General features: G+C 40.1%; 1 protein-coding gene across 3 annotated transcripts in view; it reads left to right on the top strand.

Moving 5' to 3' along the window:
* LOC105471044 (uncharacterized protein C9orf85-like) overlaps window positions 1–19,682 on the top strand; it is a 123,612-nt gene that overhangs the window by 46,843 nt on the left and 57,087 nt on the right. For all 3 annotated transcript variants that reach the window (XR_011624836.1, XR_011624837.1, XM_071098672.1), the window contains one exon: window positions 9,658–16,429. The gene's annotated coding sequence lies outside the window, so the exon portion shown is untranslated. The remainder of the gene's footprint in view (window positions 1–9,657; window positions 16,430–19,682) is intronic.

Here is a 19,682-nt window from a genome sequence, read left to right as displayed (position 1 = left end):
TCTCATGTTGCATCCTGATTGTTTTCCTGATAGAGCTAGGAGAGAGAGACAGCATGTTCCATTTATGCTTTCTGGACTCCTGGGATCCTAGAAGTCAGCTAAAGCACATAGTTGTAGAAAGAGCTACTAGCTACAGAACAGAAGAGCCAATCTTTCCTTGTGTATTCTGCCAGGACAAATTCTAGCTTTCCATTGGCTGGCCCCATTCCACCTCACTCCCGTGCCAGGTAAGTCTTTTGAGTCATCAAGCACAGCCAGGCTCACCCTGTTAGATATGTATACCCCCAGATTAAAACCTAATGCTTCCCACCTCACCCACTCCACCTGGCTTCTCATTCTGAAAGTTGTACTTTATTAAGGGCCTAATTGTTCTTTTTTTGTGCCTTACCTCCACTCCCTAATTTGAATTACTCAGTTTCTTTTGTTTTTTCATATTGAACATTTGATACACAGACTGTAATTATTCATAATTCTTATTTACTATCACACTCTCATCATTTGTACACACAGGGCTTCCTTCCTTCTCTGCTTCCAACCTTCTTTATTTTTTATTTTTTTACAAACCGAGTCTTGCTGTCACCCAGGCTGGAGTGCAGTGGCATAATCGTAGCTCACTGCAACCTTGAAATTCTGGGTTCCAACAATCCTCCCACCTCAGCCTCCAGAGTAGCTAGGACTGCAGCCATGTGCCACCATGCCCAGCTAAGTTTTATTTTGTTTTGGTTTTTATTTTTTAGAGAGAGAGTCTCACTTTGTTGCCCAGGCTGGTGTTGAACTCCTGGGCTCAAACCATTCTCCCGCCTTGACCTCCCTAAGTGCTAGGATTACAAGTGTGAGCCACCATGCCCAGCCTTATAATTATTTTTTAAAATTTATTAGTGTAGTCAGAGTCTCACTATGTTGCTCAGGCTGGTCTTGATCTCTTTGGTTCAAGCAATCCTTCTGCCTCAGCCTTCTGAGCAGCTGGAACTACAGGTATGCACCACCACATCTGGCCAATTTATTATTTTTTATTTTTATTTTAAAATATTTTTTGATTATTGTTTTTATTATTCACTGACTATTCCCCAAATGTTTTAAAAATTATTTTGTTGAGACAGGGTCTTGTTCCATTGTCCAGGTTGGAGTGCAATGGCATCATCGTGGCTCACTGCAGCCACAACCTCCTGGGCTCAAGGGATCCTCCTGCCTCAGCCTCCTGAGTAGCTGGGACTACTGACATGTGCTACCACACTTAGCTAATGTTTTCTTTTCTTTTTTTTTCTTTTCTTTTTTTTTTTTTTTTTTGTAGAGAGGTGGTCTCACAATGTTGCCCAGGCTGGTCTCAAACTCCTGAGTTCAAGCAATCCTCCCACCTCAACCTCCCAAAGTGCTGGGATTACAGGTGTGAGCCACTGCACCTGGCCTTATTTTTTTAGAGACGGGTCTTGCTATATTGCTCAAGCTGGTCTCAAACTCCTGGGCTCAATAAATCCTCCTGCCTCAGCCTTCTGGATAGCTGGGATTAATAGGCCTAAGCTACAGTGCCTGGCTCAAACCTTTTATTTTAATAATTTTATATATTGCAAAAAAAGAAAAAGACCATTTATGAGTCTACCACAGGAAAACTAGAGCACAGACAATAATTTACGTCCACCTCTGTGGTTCTTCCTTATCTTGTTCCCTCCTGCTTTGATTTGAATGTGTTTCCCCAAATTCTTGTGTTAGAAACCTAATCTTCAATACAACAGTGTTAGAATGTGGGGCCTAATTAATGGGAGGTGTTTAGGTCATGAGGGATGGACCATCATGAATACATTAATGTTGCTATAAAAATGGCTTGTGAGACTGGGCTCAGTGGCTCACACCTGTAATCCCAGCAGTTTGGGAGGCCGAGGTGGGGAGATCACTTGAGGTCAGGAGTTCAAGGCCAGCCTGGCCAACATGGTGAAATCCTGTCTCTACTAAAAATACAAAAAAACTAGCTGGGCATGGTGGCACATGCTTGCAGTCCTTAGGTGGCTGAGGCATGAGAATCACTTGAACCCAGGAGGTGGCAGTTGCAGTGAGCTAAGATTGGGTCACTGAACTGCAGCCTGGGAGACAAAGCAAGACTCCATCTCAAAAAAAAAAAAAAAAAAAAGGGGCTTGTGAGGGTAGGTTTTCTCTCTCTTCTGCTATATGAGGAGGACACGGTGTTCCTCCCCTCCGAAGGATGCAGCATTCAAGGTGCTATGTTGGAAGCAGAGAGACTGGGCCCTGACCTGTCAGTGTCTTAATCTTACACTTTCCAGCCTCCAGAACTATGAGAAAGAAATTGCTATTCTTTATAAATTACCCAGTCTCAAGTAGTCTGTTACAGCAGCACAAAACAGACTAAAACACCTTTATCCCCCACTGCATCCAAGGTAATCACTATTTTGAATCTTGTGTTCGTGATTATTTTGCTTTCCTTTTACTATGGTACTGTATGTATGCCTAATTAATTAATTAATTGTAAAGATAGGGTCTCCCTATGTTGCCCAGGGTGGTCTGAACTCCTGGGCTCAAGCAGTCCTCTCACCTCAGCCTCCCAAAATGCTGGGATTACAGGCTTAAGGAACCAAAACTGGCCATATGTATGCCTTAAAGGTTTTAACTGTTACATGACTCATTTTCATTTGACTTCAGACTTGAGCCCTCACATGACTGCAGTGTTCAGTCTGTTAGTCTGTCATGGTCTTGCATGAACTAAAGACGAACTGAAAGTCAGATAAATAGTAATTCAAAGACACTTGACATCATGACATCTGTGCCTTATTTGTGAAAGAATCCAGTAAAGATGCTCTAAAAGATAGGAACCAAAGATATACTATGAATATTTGCCTTTTCTTTATATCTATTCCTTTAAAAGCTTTAGAGAGAGATTACCTGATAAGTAACCCTCTGAAGATTTCTGATAGTTTGCTGTTTTTCTCTTCACTAGTCTTCTTTACCTTAGAGTGTTCTACTCATTGTTTAAGATACATTTCAAAATTCACCTCAGGGCAACAAATGCAAACATAGACAAATGGGATTACATCAAACTAAAAATCTTCATAGTAAAGGAAATAATCAACAGTGAAGAAACAATGTATAGGATGGGAGAAAATATTTGCAAACTATACACCTAAGAGGTTAATACTCAAAATATATAATGAATGTAAACAACTAACAGCAAGAAGACTACCCAACTGAAAAATGGGCCAAAGATGTGAAGAGACTTTTTTTTTTTTTTTTTAAAGAAAACACACAGTGGACAAGTATGCAAAATCTCAACGTTATTAATCATTAAGGAATCAAAGAAATGCAAATAAAAATCACAATATCACCCTACACTCCTATTAGAAAGGCTACCATTAAAAAGACAAAAGATAAACAAGTGTTGGTGAGGATGTGGAGAAAAAGGAACCCTTGCACACTGTTGCAGGGAATGTAAATTTGTATGGCTATTATAGAAAACAATTTAGGGATCCCTAAAAAAATTAAAAGTAGAGCTAGCATATGATCCAGCAATCCAACTACTGGGTATATATCCAAAGGTAATGAAATCAGTATGTCAAAAAGATATCTGGCCTCCCATATTTATTGCAACACTATTCACAATAGCCAGATACAAAAATCATCCAAGATAAAGAAAATATTGTACTTACATAAAATAAAATACTATTCAGCCAAAAAAAGAAGTCTTGTCATTTCCAACAACATGGGTAAACCTGAAGGACATTAGGTTAAGCGAAATAAGCCAGGCGCAGAAAGACAAATACCACATGATCTCACTTATATGTGGAATCTAAAAATTTTATTCTATGGAAATAGAAAGTAGAATGATGATTACCAAAGGCTGGGGTTGTGGGGAGTGAGAGAGGAGATATTGGGAAGATGTTGGTCAAATAATACATAATTATAGTTAGAAGGAATAAGTTCATGCGCAGAATGGCGACTAGTTAATGAAGATATATTATGTTCTTGAAAAATGCTAAAAGAGTTTAAAAATGCTAAGTGTTCTCACCACAAAAATGATAACTGTGAAATAATAGATTTGTTAATTAGCTAGATTGAATCATTCCACAATGTGTATATATTCAAAACATTATATTGTACATATTAAATACATATAATTTTATATGTCAATTTTTAAAAATAAATAATTTCAAAAAAAGTAAAAGTCACTTCAGAAAATCCTTGTACAATTCTCATAGGCATATAGTTCTCCATCGTTTGTTCTTTAAGCGCATGCCCAAATCATTATTCTGGAATTTATCTCACTTTGTGATGATTATTTCTAGAGAAGCCTGTCTTTTCAGGTCACTGAGCTATTAAAGAGATGGTCTCACTCATCTTTGTCTTTTCCAGAAATTAGTCCAGTACCAGGGCAATAGTAAATATTTGTTTAGTAAATGAATGAATGAATGATAGGCACTATTTCAGATTATTAGTAGTGGAAAAGAATGGGGCATAGTGTTACATGTCTGTAGCCCCAGCTATTTGGGAGGCTGAGGCAGGAGGATTGCTTAAGTCCAGGAGTTCAAGGCCATTCTGGGCAACATAGTGAGACTCTGCATCAATATATATTTTTTTCTTTTTACAAAAAGAAAACATTACCAAAATGTCTACTTATGGTCCCAACTACAATAAGAATGTGCTGTAACAGGAGTGAACTTAAAATTGTTTCCATATCTGCTCACCCTACTAGGCTTTTTCCTTATAAATGATATCACTGAATAGAAAATGGTAAATCAGGTTTAACAATCATGCAGTAATCACAGTAGTGGTGGGTACTATAACTGATTATAACTGAGGCTGAGGATTACATTCATTTACATCCTCAGGAAATTCTGACTAAAATGGCAGATTTGGAGACAGTGGTAGAGGGGACAGTAGCAGACAAGGAATTTATTAATTTGTTTGTTTATTTTTTAGAGACAGGGTCTTGCTCTGTCACCCAGGCTAAAGTGCAGTGGTGCCATCCTAGCTCACTGCAGCCTTGAATTCCTGGGTTCAAGTGGTCCTTTCACCTCACCCTCCTGAGTAGACTGGTACTACGGGTGCACGCCAGCATGCCTGGCTTCAGGCAAAGAATTTAAACAAATACTTGGAAGGTGGAAAGCAGAGAAGGAGCAATAATTACATTAGTAGAGCAAAGTAAGCTGCAATCTAAATGCCTGCAGAAGGGAATACCAAAGAGAAGCAAATAGAATTGTTTCAGGACTCTGGTAAACAGTTAAAATAAGGAGCAAGACAGGACTGCTGGAAACAGAGGGAAACTCCGAAAAATCTATACTCGGCGTACCTAGACTACCCTACAAATGCCTTCTTATCTCCCACCACGAACTAGATGTTTAGTCTCTGGATATATTGAACTGGAGAAGCTCTAGGATAGGAGACACCAGCTCAGCAGACGGTGGTGGGGGAGGGTTAACTTCAGACACTGAAGGTGACACCCTGAGTTCATTTGTTCTTTTCCCAAAATGCCAACAATCAGATCTATGCCCTATCGGACAGGAGATCAGGGGATTTCTTCATGGAAAAATTGAATAGTCTTGGGATCCTCCAACCAAAAATTCAGCTTTTTACCCAGGTAATCGAGAATTAAACTAGCCAATAAGCTTTATACTGCCTTAACCTGAAATATAGGTGATTAGCCAAAGATCTCCAGATGTTTGAAAATGACCCCTTGACACGAGAGGCACAGGTTCAATCAACCTAATATGGAAAAAGAACCCAGAGAATATTGAGATAGGGCAAGAAGAAGAAAAGAAAATCTTTTTTAAAAAATCAGTAATATTCTCAGAGAAACAAGAGAAGATATTGCATCCTCGCAACAAAAAGCAATGTTACTTTGTAGCAGAGAAATAAGATGCTATATTTTTAAAGGAATAATTTGGGAACCCTCCCCCCAAAAAAGTCCTCTTAGAAAAAAATGACAGATGAAAACGTTAAGAAAATAGAACAACAACAACAAAAAGCAATGGAATATAAGAAAAAAATATAAGAAAATCCAGTAAATTTGGGCCAGGTGCAGTGACACATGCATATAATCCCAACACTTTGAGGCCAGGAGTTTGAGACCACCTTGGACAATAAAGTTAGGGCCGTATCTCTACGAAAAGATAAAAAGAAAAAAAGAAAATTCAGGAATTTCAATATCTGATTAATAGAGTTCCAAAAAAAATAAAGAATAAAGAAAATGGAAATGAGGGAGTTATCAAAGACACAACATAAAGAAAATTTTTCAAATAGAAAGAACGAGAGTCTATGTGTTTAAAGGGCCCACTCAGTGCCCATAGTAGCAAATGAAGACCAACAACAAGGCATAGAATGCTATGAATAAAATGAAGATTCTTTAACCTGAAGAGAGAGAAAAAAAGTAGTATGTGGAGGATTATCTCATCAGACTGCAAGAGTAGTAAGTACATGTAGAAGACAGTGCAGCAATGCTCTCAAAATTCTAAGGAAAAATTTGCAACCTAGAGTTTTATATTCAGCCAAACTATTCATTAGTTATAAGAAAAAACCAAAGGTATTTTCAACATGCGAGTCTCAAAAAATATACTTCCCTTCCATTCTTTCTTAAGATATTACAAGCCATGGCCGGGCATGGTGGCTCAGGCCTGTAATCCCAGCACTTTGGGAGGTCAAGGCGAGTGAATCACCTGAGGTCAGGAGTTAAAGGCCAGCCTGGCCAACATGATGAAACCCCGTCTCTACTAAAAATATAAAAAAATTTACCAGGTGTGGTGGTGCGCCCCTGTAATCCCAGATCCTCAGGAGGCTGAGGCAGGAGAATTGCATGAACCTAGGTGGCAGGTAGTTGCAATGAGCTGAGACCAGGCCACTGCACTTCAGCCTGGGCAGCAAAATGAGACTTCATCTCAAAAAAAAAAAGATACTACATTACAAGCCAGATGTGGTGGCTCACACCTGTAACCCCAGTGCTTTGGGAGGCTTAGGAGGGAGGGAGCCCTTGAGCCCAGAAGTTCAAGGCGTTGAACTATGATCACACCAGTGCAGTCCAGCCTGGGTACAGAGTGAGACCTTGTCTCTAAATTAAAAAAAAAAAAAAAAAAAAAAAAAAATATTATTTAATGATATTATTTACTGCATCCAAACATATTTTTGATCATCCTGGATCTTGGAAATTAGAAGCAAATCATGAGCACTGAGATCCAGGATGTCCCAAGATAAAGGCAGGGTAAAGGAATTCCTGGATGGCAGCTATGTATCTGGGATTGATGGATAATCTGATGCATTTTAACTATATACAAAATAGTATTGAGGATATTTTGAAGACCTTTCTGAGAATTTGGAAAGAATTTTTGATAGGTATGTGGGAAAATAAGTAAATTGGAGAGATTGATAATTTGTATCTCAGAAGAAAAAATGGAAACAAGAAAACATTTCAAAATGAAAAACTATATTACATAGTGAATCAATAGTAGATTATATTTTAATATTCATACTATTCTTAAGAGTGATAATTTAAAATATTTAGAGAAATTTTAGGGAAAGACAAATGGGGTTGTATATATCCTTATCTACTATGATATATATAACTAATAAAACAAGAATTAACAATATTAGTGTATCATTAGAAACTCCTTCACCTCAGCAAAATGTATGAATATTGAAAGTGGTAGCATTTAAATAATAGGATGAGAAAGGTAGGGGAAAGGTTATAGTTTGCTACAATTTGTTATAAGCTTTTTTCTGTTCCATTGAACTTTTACATTATATGTATACATTATTTTAATACAAGTTAAAATTGGTTAAAAGTCAAAAGTATTACAAATTATTATCCTATACACACAGAATCACATATAGAATACACTAGCCCTGTGTTAGTCTAGATCCTCCAAACAGCAGAAGCCAAGATAGGATTAAATATGAAAAATATTTATTAAGGTAAATACTGATGAAAGAAACATGGGGATTTGGGAGAGGCTAGGAGAGCCATAGGACTATTATGCGTGTCTGATTTTGAGTGGAGAAAAGAAAAAAAGAAAGGAGGAAGGTAGGCAGGCAGGAAGGAAGGGAAAAGGAAGGACAGGTAGAAGCAACTTTTGTGTAATCAGAGGAAAAGTCTCCAAGACCACTGGAGGGTCCTCAAACCAAAGTAGACCGGCTGGGTGTGGTGGCTCATACCTGTAATTCCAGCACTTTGGGAGGCTGAGGCAGGCAGATCACCTGAGGTCAGGAGTTCAAGACCAGCCTAGCCAACATGGTGAAACCCTATCTCTACTAAAAATACAAAAATTAACTGGGTGTGGTGGTGCACGCCTATAGTCCCAGCCATTTGGGAGGCGGAGGCTTGAACCTGGGAGGTGGAGGTTGCAGTGAACCGAGATCATGCCACCGCATTCCAGCCTGGGTGACAGAGTGATGCTCCATCTCAAAAACAAACAAACAAACAAAAAACACAAAGCAGACCATCAGAAGAGTCCTGGCATCTCCCAGGAACAGGCCTGCCTTCCTGCTGGATGGAGCAGCTCCTGGAAAGTTTGGCTTCAGTGCAAACCTAGCAGTTGATTTCAGACCACAGAGGTAAGAGCTCTTGACCCATTAGACTTCCTGCTGTAGAAGATCTAAGAGGCGCACTCTCATGGTTGCCACTGCCACAAGGACTGTATTGAAAATAAAAAGATTTTATGTCATCTATTGAAATAAGTGTGTTAAAAAATCAAATTAGCAGGGGATTTTTGTATTTTGTTTTTTGTTTTTTTTCATTTGAAAAGAAGGGATTCTAGTATTACCTATCACTTAGGAGCTTTGTGAGAATAAAGTGAATAGAAAGATTAGATAAATAGATATAGATATGTCTTAATCTCATAGCCTGTCACATAGAAAATGCTATATAGTTACACATTAAGTAACAATGCTACAATAAGGTAGACAGTTCGGGTTTTTATTTATGTTACATCATCTTCCCCTTCCTGAGACATGGAAGACTACTGTGTCACTAGATTTGATGAAAAAATGTGAGCAGAAGTGATGCATATCATTTTTAGGCAGATGCAGTAAAAGTCCATTCACAATTCTTCATGTATCTTTGCCTACTGGTCATGAAGGAGGCCTCAAGTTGAGATGAAAGAGCTAACATACAGCAAAGTAATCTGGATCTCTGGAAAATCCACAGAAAACATGTGCCCTAGAATAATTCCTGCACCAGCAGCAAACTTTGCATAAAAGAAGAAATGGATTTTTGTCTGCATTTTTTTTTTCTGAGACAGAGTCTTGTTCTGTTGCCCAGGCTGGAGTGCAGTGGCACAATCTTGGCTCACTGCAACCTCTGCCATGGGTTCAAGCGATTCTCTTGCTTCAGCCTCCCAAGCAGCTGGGATTATAGGCATGCACCACCACACCTGGCTTTTTTTTTTTTTTTTTTTTTTTAGTAGAGATGTGGTTTCACCATGTTAGCCAGGCTGGTCTCGAACTCCTGACCTCAAATGATCCACCCGCCTAGGCCTCCCAAAGTGTTGGGATTACACACGTGAGCCACTGTGTCCAGCCAATTTTTTTCCATGATAGCAACATAACCTAGACCCTCCTGATGAATGCAGCTATTATTGTTGTTGTTATTATTTCTAAAGATCCTCTCATTGAACAAATGACTGAATTTCTGTGTTTTTTTTTGTTTTTTTTTTGTTTTTTTTTTTGCAGTAATGTGGAACAAGTGACAATTTCATTTCTTAAGAATGCTGTTGTAAAATAAGGAGAGAAAAATGGAGCTGGAATGCAATGCAAGTCTGATTCTGAGTGAAAAAGAGAGGAGTAAAAGGAGGAGGAAAGCAGGCAGGCAGGAAGAATGAAAGACAGGTGGAAGCATCTTTGACTGAAGTAAAGTCTAAGTAAAAGAAGGAATTTGTAATTTGGAGTAATTGTTAATTTTTCTTTTTTCATAACCACATCCAATCAATTACTAATTCTTTTAGACTCACCTTCAATAAATATCCGAAATCCAGAACTTTTCACCATTTTGAAACCATCTTAATCTCCTGTCTTCCTGTCTGGGTTAGTAGTCTCTCTCTCTCTCTCTCTCTCTCTCTCTCTCTCTCTCTCTCTCTCTCTCTCTCTCTCTTTCTCTCTCTCTCTCTCTCTCTTTTTAAGACAGGGTCTCACTCTGTCGCCCAGACTGGGGTACAGTGGAGCAGTCTTGGCTTGCGGCAACCTCCACCTCCTGGACTCAAGCGATCCTCCCTTTATTTCACTGTATACAAAAATTAATTCAAGATAGATTAAAGACTTAAATGTAAGACCTGAAACAATAAAAATTCTAGAAGAAAACCTAGAAAAAACTCTTCTGAACATTGGCCTAGGCAAAGAATTCATGACTAAGACCTCAAAAGCTAATGCAACAACAACAAAATAGAAAAATGGGACTTAAACTCAAAAGCTTCTGTACAGCAAGAGTCAGCATAGTGAACTGAAAACTTGCAGAATAGGAGAAAATATTTTCAAACTTTGCATCCAGCAAAGGACTAATGTCCAGAAACTATAAGAAACTCAAACAATTCGACAAGAAAAAATCTACTCCAGTGGGGCATGGTGGCTCAAGCCTGTAATCCCAGCACGTTGGGAGGCCGAGGTGGGTGGATCACGAGGTCAAGAGATCGAGACTATCCTGGCCAACATGATGAAATCCCGTCTCTACTAAAAATACAAAAATTAGCTGGATATGGTGGCACGCACCTGTAGTCCCAGCTATTTGGGAGGCTGAGGCAGGAGAATCACTTGAACGCAGGAGGCGGAGGTTGCAGCCAGCCGAGATTGCACCACTGCACTCCAGCCTGGCGACAGAGTGAGACTCAGTCTCAAAAAAAAAAAAAAAAAGAGAAAAAGAAAAGAGAAAGAAAAAGAAAAAACCCCATTAAAAAGTGGGCTATTTTTCAAAAGAAGACATACAAATGGCCAAGAAGCATATGAAAAAATGCTCTAATCACAGAAGTGTAAATTAAAACCACAATGAGATATCATCTAACACCAGTCAGAATGTCTGGGATTGGTTTTATTTTGTTTTTGTTGTTGTTGTTTTGTTTTGTTTATTTGTTTTTGTTTTCAGGGACAAGGACTTTGTATTAATCTGTTTTCATACTGCTATAAAAAACTGCCTGAGACTGGGTAATTTATAAAGGAAACAGGTTTAATTGACTCACAGTTCAGCATGGCTGGGGAGGACTCAGGAAACTTACAATCATGACAGAAGGCAAAGGGGAAGCAGGAACCTTCTTCACAAGGTGGCAGGAAGGAGAAGTGCCGAGGGAAGAGGGAAGAGCCCCATATAAAACCATGAGATCTCATGAGAACTCACTGTCTATCATGAGAACAGCATGGGGGAACCAACCCCTTGATTCACTTACTTCCACCTGGTCTCACCCTTGAGACATGGGTATTATGGGGATTATAATTCAGGATGAGATTTGAGTGGTGACAGAAGGCCTAACCATATCAATTTTGCTCTATCACCCAGGGCGGAGTGCAGTGATGTGATCACAGCTCACTGCAGCCTCAATCTCCCACACTCAACTGATGCACCCACCTCAGCCTTGCAAGTAGCTGGGACTATGGGCACATATCACCATGCTGAGCTAACTTATTATTTTTTGTAGAGGCAGGGTTTCACTATGTTACCCAGGCTGGTCTCGATATCCTGGGCTCAAGCCCAAGAGTCTGGCTGGAGCCCAGGAGTTCGAGACCAGCCTATGCAACATAGTAAGATCCTGTCTATGTTGAGACTCTGTCTAAATCCTCCTGCCTCAGCCTCCCAAAGTGCTGAGATTACAGGAGTGAAAAATGGCTGCTATTAAAAACGAAAAAAAAAAAAAAAAACCATGTTGGTGAGGATGCAGAGAAAAGAGGACGCTTATACACTGTTGGTGAGGATGTAAATTAGTACAGCCTCTCTGAAAAACAGTATGGAGATGTCTCAAAGAACTAAAAATAGAACTACCATTCAATCCAACATCCCACTACTGGGTATCTACCCACAAGAAAAGAAATCATTATATCAAAATCTACCTGCACTCATGTTTATTGCAGCACTATTCACAATAACAAATATGTGGAACCAACCTAAGTGTCCATCAGTGGATGGTTGAATAAAGAAAATGGTACATATATACCATGGAATACTACTCATCCATAAAAATACATGCAATCATGTTTTATGCAATAGCAATGGATGGAACTGGAGGCTATTATCTTAAGTGAAGTAACTCAGAAACAGAAAGCCAAATACTTCATGTTCTCACTAGTAAGTGGGAGCTAAATAATATGTATACATGGACATAGAGAGAGGAATAACAGATATTGGAGACTTGGAAAGGTAGGAAGGTGGAAATAGAGGGTGAAGGATGAGAAATTGCCTAATGAATATAATGTACACTATTAGGATAATGGGATCATTAAAAGCCCAGACTTCATCACTATGCAGTATATCTGTGTAACAAATTGGCACTTGTGCTGGGCCAGTGGCTCACACCTGTAGTCCCAGCACTTTGGGAGGCCAAGGTGTGAGGATCCCTTGAGCCCAGGGGTTCAAGACCTGCTGGGCAACATAGGGAGACCCAGTCTCTAGAAATTTTTTTTTTTTAAACAATTAGCTGTGTGTGGTGATCCCACCTACTCAAGAGGTCCCACCTTGTGGTCTCACCTACTCAAGAGGCCAAGGTGAGAAGATTGCTTGAACCTGGGAGCTCGAAGTTACTGTGAGCTGTGCACTCCAGCACTGCACTCCAGCCTGGCAACAGGCAAGATCCTGTCTCAAAAAAACCTACCAACCAACCAACCAAAGAAACGAACAAAAATTCACTTGTACTCTAAGTCTATAAAAATTTAAAATAATAATAATAGTAAAAGGAAAATTGATCTGTGAAAAACCAAGCTTATAAGTATTAAATTAATAAAAGTCATTTGATAGCATTAATGTAAACCTTAATTTGAATACCAAATTTAATATTGCTCCTCATCTTTTGATTTCTAAGCTGTGTTGAGATATTAGAGAGACAAATGAATAATTACTATCTTAGCTCTACAGGTTTCCTAGTAGAATTGGAGTCTGCTGAAGTCATCTGCATTGCACATTCATTAGATATTTTATATATTTGATTTTAAAAAAAATTATTTTTATTTGGAGGCAAGGTCTCTCTATGTTGCCCAGGTTGGACTTGAATTTCTGGGCTCAAAGAATTCTACCACCTCAGCCTCCCAAGTAGCTGGGACTACTGATACATGCCACCTGAGTAGCTGGGATTACAGGCATGCGCCACCATGCCCGGCTAATTTTTGTATTTTCAGTAGAAACAGGGTTTCACCATATTGGCCAGGCTGGTCTCAGACTCCTGGCCTCAAGTGATCTGCCTGGGTGTGGAGATATATTAGTATATTTAATATTAAATAAAGTTGTACAGTTCTTAGCAGAAGAAACTTTGCACACTTTCCTAATTTCTACCTATCATTCTGTTTTGTTTGTTTTTCTTGAGACAGAGTCTTGCTCTGTTGCAGAGGCTGGAGTACAGTGGCACGATCTTGGCATGATCTTGTCTCACTGCAACCTCCATCTCCCGGGTTCAAGCGATTCTCCTGCCTCAGCCTCCCGAGTAGCTGGGATTACAGGCACACACCACCACACCTGGCTAATTTTTGTATTCTTAGTAGAGATGGGATTTCACCATGTTGGCCAGGCTGGTCTTAAACTCTTGACCTCGTGATCTGCCCACCTCGGTCTCCCAAAGTGCTGGAATTACAGGCGTGAGCCACCGTGCCCGGCCCTCCACCTGTCATTCTTGACCATTTTCTCATAAACCCAGACACTAGTTTGGGCTCTTAATGACTTATAGATGGTAAAAGATTGGCATTGTGGAAGACAGTGTGGTGATTCCTCAAAGACAGAAATACCATTCGACCTAGCAATCCCATTATTGGGTATATACCCAAAGGAATATAAATCGTTCTGTTATAAAGACACATGCATGTGTATGTTCATTGCAGCACTGTTCACAATAGCAAAGAAGTGGACTCAACCTAAATTCCCATCAGTGATAGACTGGATAAAGAAAGTGTGGTACATATATGCCATGGAAAACTAGGCAGCCATACAAATGAATGAGGTCATGTCCTTTGCAGGGACATGTTTGGAGCTGGAAGCCATTATCCTTAGCAAACTAACTCAGGAACAGAAAATTCATACTGCACATTCTCACTTATAAGTGGGAGCTAAATTATGAGAACATGTGTACACACATAGGGGACCAACACACACTGGGGCCTGAGAGGGTGGAGGGTGGGAGAAGGCACAGGATCAGGAAAAATAACTAATGGGTACTAGGCTTAGTTCCTGAGTGATAAAATAATCTGTTCAACAAATCTCCGTGACATGAGTTTAGCTGTGTAACAAACCTGCACATGTACCCCCAAACTTAAAATAAAAGTTTTAAGAAAAAAGAGAACTGGGGGACAAGGGGAGAGAGTGCATTAGGACAAATACCTAATGCATGTGGGGCTTAAAACCAGGTGATGGGTTGATGGGTGCAGCAAACCACTATGGCACACGTATACCTATGTAACAAACCTGCACATTCTGCACATGTATCCCAGAACTTAAAACAAACAAACAAACAAAAAACAAAGAACTGTCACGAGCAAAAGTATATCACAAGCGAAAATATGTTTTTCTTGAAGACCAACAAGCTCAAATAGATCTCTTTGAATTCTTTCTGAAGTGAACTTTTAAAAAGGGAAGGTTTAGGAATGGAAGAGAAAAAAGAAAAGGAGACACCACTTTCTCAATTAGGAGGAACCCTAAGGCCATCTACTACTTACCCATAAAGAAAGCAAGGTTTATAGAAAAAAAACTGAGTGAGGAAAAGCCAGGTGCAATACCACATGCATTCAAGGAACTTTAAAGAGTGCTTCTCAAAGAAAAGGGTCAGAGTGTGCCTTTGGGGCAGGTAGGAGGATGAAAGAATTTCATCCCAGTCACTGCAGGCTGTGGCATAAACTGAAAAAGGTTGAGAAAGTACTGCTTTAACCTTTTCACTAGTGACATAAAAAACTCCAGCCCCCAGCATTGTTGCTTACTTCTGTTATCAGTAGGTATCCTCTTTTGGAGGCAAAGTGAGGCAAGAAACACCTTGAGTTCCCTCAAGTGTACAGCCAATAGCTTTTATTTTGTCCTCCTGTTAACCCACATGAATTTAATACTCCAACCATGGGATGTTGCTGTTTCATTCAAATGAGATCAGAGTATTAGAAATACCCTAACTGGGCCAGGCACAGTGGCTCATGCCTGTAATCCCCAGCACTTTGAGGGGCCAAGGCAGGTAGATTGCCTGATCTCACGGGTTCAAGACCAAACTGGGCAAAGTGGGGAAACTCTGTCACTAGAAAATATACAAGAATTAGCCAGACATGGTGGTGCACACCTATAATCTCAGCTACTTAGGGGGCTGAGGTGTGAGGATCACTTGAGCCCAGGAGGTGGAGGTTGCAGTCATCCATTCAGTTCACACCATTCAGTTCACACCATTGAAGTCCAGCCTGGGCGACAAAGCGAGACCCTGTCTCAAAGAAAAAAAAAAAATTTCCTAACTGTTTATAATCCTTACCACAGCTCCTTTGCATCATCCAGAGGTGGGCCATATAGCCCACTCAAGGCCTGGTGTTTCCCCTAGACACATCAGAAATAGGATAGGACAATATTTTAACTGAAATGACATATGACAACTCAAAACTATGTATGTGGCCAACTGGGAGCTAGCCTCTTAGAATGATCCAAAAACTGTTTAATTTGGTTAGCACTTTTGATAATTAAATACTGAATGTGAATGCCCTGAGGCAATAGACATGCTTACTCTGATTTGCAAAAGCCAAATACCTCTTCTAGATTTCGCTACTTTATTTTCCTATCTCTGAACTCCCCGATACACCTTGTAATGTTTACTTTTAGGTGTCAACTTGACTGGATTACTGAATACATAGAAACCTGGTAAAGCATGATTTTGGGGTGTGTCTGTGAGGGTGTTTACAGAAGAGATTAGCATGTGAGTGTGAGTGGACTAGGTGAGGAAGACCCTCCCTCAACGTGGGCAGGCACCATCCAATTTGCCAGGGCTGGAGAACAAAAACAGAGGAAAGACAAATATGTCCATCTATTTCCTAGAGCTGGGCTTCATTCTTCCTCTCCTATCCTTGGATATCAGAACTCCAGGACCTCTCCTATCCTTGGATATCAGAACTCCAGGCTCCGGCCTTTGGACTCCAGGACTTAACACCAGCAGCTCCCAGATTCTCAGGCATTCAGCCTCCAACTGAGAGTTACACCATTGGCTTTCCTGATTTTGATGCCTTCAGACTTGGTTTAAGCCATGCTACCAGCATCCCAGAGCCTCCAGTTTGCAGATGGCCCGTTGGGAGACTTCCCACCCTCCATAATTATGTGAGCCAATTCCCTTAATAAATCCCTTCATATGTCTATGTACATATCCTATTATATCTGTCTTTCTGATGACTCTGACTAATACACATTGTCTACATATATTTGTGCAACTTACCTGTCCCCTACAAGTATGTGGGCTTGCTATTTCCTTTGTAGCCTGCATTAGGCAAAGCAGTCTCCTTCTATTCCTATCCTTGTTTTATTTTGCTTTTTCTTTTTTTAAATTTTTTACTCTTTCTGGCATGTGCCTCTAGATGTGATTCTTTCCATATTTTAAAGTATGCTCAGGCCAGGCACAGTGGCACACACCTGTAATCCCAGCACTTTGGGAGGCCGAGGTGGGTGGATCACCTGAGGTCAGGAGTTCAAAACCAGCCTGACCAACATAGTGAAACATCATCTGTACTAAAAGTACAAAACTAACTGGACGTGGTGGCACATGCCTGTAATCCCAGCTACTTGGGAGGCTGAGGCAGGAGAATCGCTTGAACCCAGGAGGCAGAGATTGTAGTGAGCCAAGATCATGCCATTTCAGTCCAGCCTGGGTGACAAGAGTGAAACTCCATCTCAAAAATAAATAAATAAATAAATAAATAAATAAATAAATAAATAAATAAAAATAAAGTATGCTCAGCTATTCATTGCCCAACAAACTTACCACGCTATAATACAGTGATTATAGCTAACATTTTTACAGCTAGTATGTGCTAAACACAATTCTATGTTTTCTACATATGTCAGTGCATGTAATCCTCACAACTAATTTATGGGTAGGTATAATTATTTTTTCTACTTTTAAGAGAAGAAAAGAGGTTAAGAGACTTGCCCATAGAGAAAGTAGTATTAAAACCCAGATGGTCTGACTCCAAAATCCACCTCTCAATCACTATAGTATATACTGAGCCCTTGATGTCTGCACCACATAATGTCAGTTATTTTCTGTATACACCTTATACATTTTAACAGTACAAATCTTTTCCCAATATCAAGCCAATTCTCTGTTCCCACAGATAAATCAAAGCTCTAATATCAGATTCAGTGTCTCAGGCCCTCTTGCATATCTCCCTCCTGTTTGCCTGCAACCATGCACATTTTCTTTTAAATCCATGCAGTCCCACTGTTGGGACTAACCCAGGGCATGTTTCAGCCTGAGTCTTTTCCTCTAAGGTATATTCTAGGCCATCTTCCACTAAATATGAGTTCAGTAACATGTGAACGGAGACCACTATGAGCTACTTTAATCCCAGCAGAACCCTAGCTTTCTTTGCTCCAAGTTCTTCCAGCACTGTGCATACGGGGCTCATTGAGAAGGATGTTATCTCTGCGGAGTCTCATTCCCTAAATCTCACCTTTCTTCAGTGTTGAAATCACTAAACCTTGGTTAAAGTTGTTCTTCTCAGGCTGATGCAGGCATTCTTTTCTGCAACCCATTTTCCTGTTCCAGGAGGAATTTGCCTATTTTCTCTAGCATTGAATATTACTCCTTCAACCCTGGCTGAGGAATAGGATGAAGAAGAAAATTGACCTTGGAGTGGAGAACACAGAGCAATCCAGCAGTACTTGGTATTTTTAAGTCAGAAGTTTACATGCTGAGGCTCTGTCTTGAGGTCAGCCAGACACCCTAGAACTGAATCCTCGTCTTCACCAAGACAATGGTCTACTTACTGGATCCCATACTTGTGCATTAGCCTTTCTCTTCTTGTGGGGATTTATCCATAAATAGGACAACAGTCCTTAAAGTTTAAGATTCTTTAGTGATCTTACCTCCTAAACCTTAGCTGTGTATGCACTTTGATCAGTTTAACTACACGAGATGTTGGTGATCAGAATTCCAAATTCTGCTTCTTAAAAATTTTTTAAATTTTTTGAGACAAGGTTTTGCTCTGTTGTCCACGCTGGAGTGCAGTGGTGCAATGATCTGGGCTCAAGTGATCCTCCCATCTCTGCCTCCCAAGTAGCTGGGGCTATAGGCACATATCAGCACACTGGACTAATTTTTTATTTTTGTAGAGACAGGGTCTCACTATGTTGCTCAAGCTGGTCTTGAACTCCTGGACTCAACAATCCCACTTCAGCCTCTCAAAACTACTGGGATTCCAGGCATGAGCCACCGCACCTGGCTAGAATTCCAACTTCTGAGTCATACACTACTAGGTTGGGCTTTGGACTCCAATCCCAATGTACTCTACTCGTGATTCAATCAGGACTTTGTGGGCCCCCAAGGATTTCTCTTATTTATGTCAGAGGCAGACTGAAAGAGTGTTCACCAAGAACTACACCCTAAATTGAGATCTGGAAATCTTATGACTTGAATGGAGTGAGGGGAAAGTAAAGATGAATACAAAGAAAAATGACTCATAGGCATGAAAAGCATTTCTTAAAGAGGCCTAAATCTGAACTCATGTAAAACATAATCTCCTACACTTTCCTAGGGCTGTAGTTGTGTTTTTGGAGTTAGTTTGGGGCACGAAAGCTGTATCAGAAGGATACACAGCATCCAAGCACTATGTCCATCTTACAACATTAGACATATTGGAGACTGGCACTCTAAAAATGCAGACTTGACTGGGTACGGTGGCTTACGCCTGTAATCCCAGAACTTTTGGAAGCTGGGGCAGGTGTATCACCTGAGGTCAGGAGTTTGAGACTAGCCTGACCAACATGGTGAAACCCCGTCTCTTATTAAAAATACAAAAATTAGCTGGGCATGGTGGTATGTGCCTATAGTCCCAGCTAATCAGGAGGCTGAGGTAGGAGAATTGCCTGAACCCGGGAGGCAGAGGTTGCAGTGAGCTGAGATTGCGCCACTGCACTCCAGCATGGGTGACAGAGTGAGATTCCATCTCAAAAAAAAAAGAAAAGAAAAAAGAAAGAAAGAAAAATGCAGACTTAAGGGATGCTAGGCCACTGCTGACGCTTTAAAGTTGGTCAGACACCCCAAAAGTGTCGCAGTGTCTCCTAGCAAAGAAAAAATTCGGAAGAAGTCCAGGATAACTTCTGAATGCCTTGTAAGATGGGGGTACCAAAACCCCAGACAAACAATATAAGAGAGAAAGTGATGATTTCAGTTTTGGATTGTAGCTGTCTGTAATATTCAGGAATAGATGTCTAGCAGGCGGTTGGATATACTGGTCTGAAATCAAATTACAGAGAGTTCTGGATAGGGATAAAGATTTGTGAGGCAGAAGCAAAAAAGGTAGTAACTGAAAGCTTGAGATGATCTTTAGATCTTCTGCAACCCTATTACTCTATA

The sequence above is a fragment of the Macaca nemestrina genome, chromosome 6 (assembly GCF_043159975.1).
Source record: "Macaca nemestrina isolate mMacNem1 chromosome 6, mMacNem.hap1, whole genome shotgun sequence".
In the NCBI taxonomy this organism is placed as follows: Eukaryota; Metazoa; Chordata; class Mammalia; order Primates; family Cercopithecidae; genus Macaca; species Macaca nemestrina.
The sequence above is the reverse complement of the archived record's forward strand: the minus strand, read 5'-3'. Positions and strand labels throughout refer to the sequence as shown.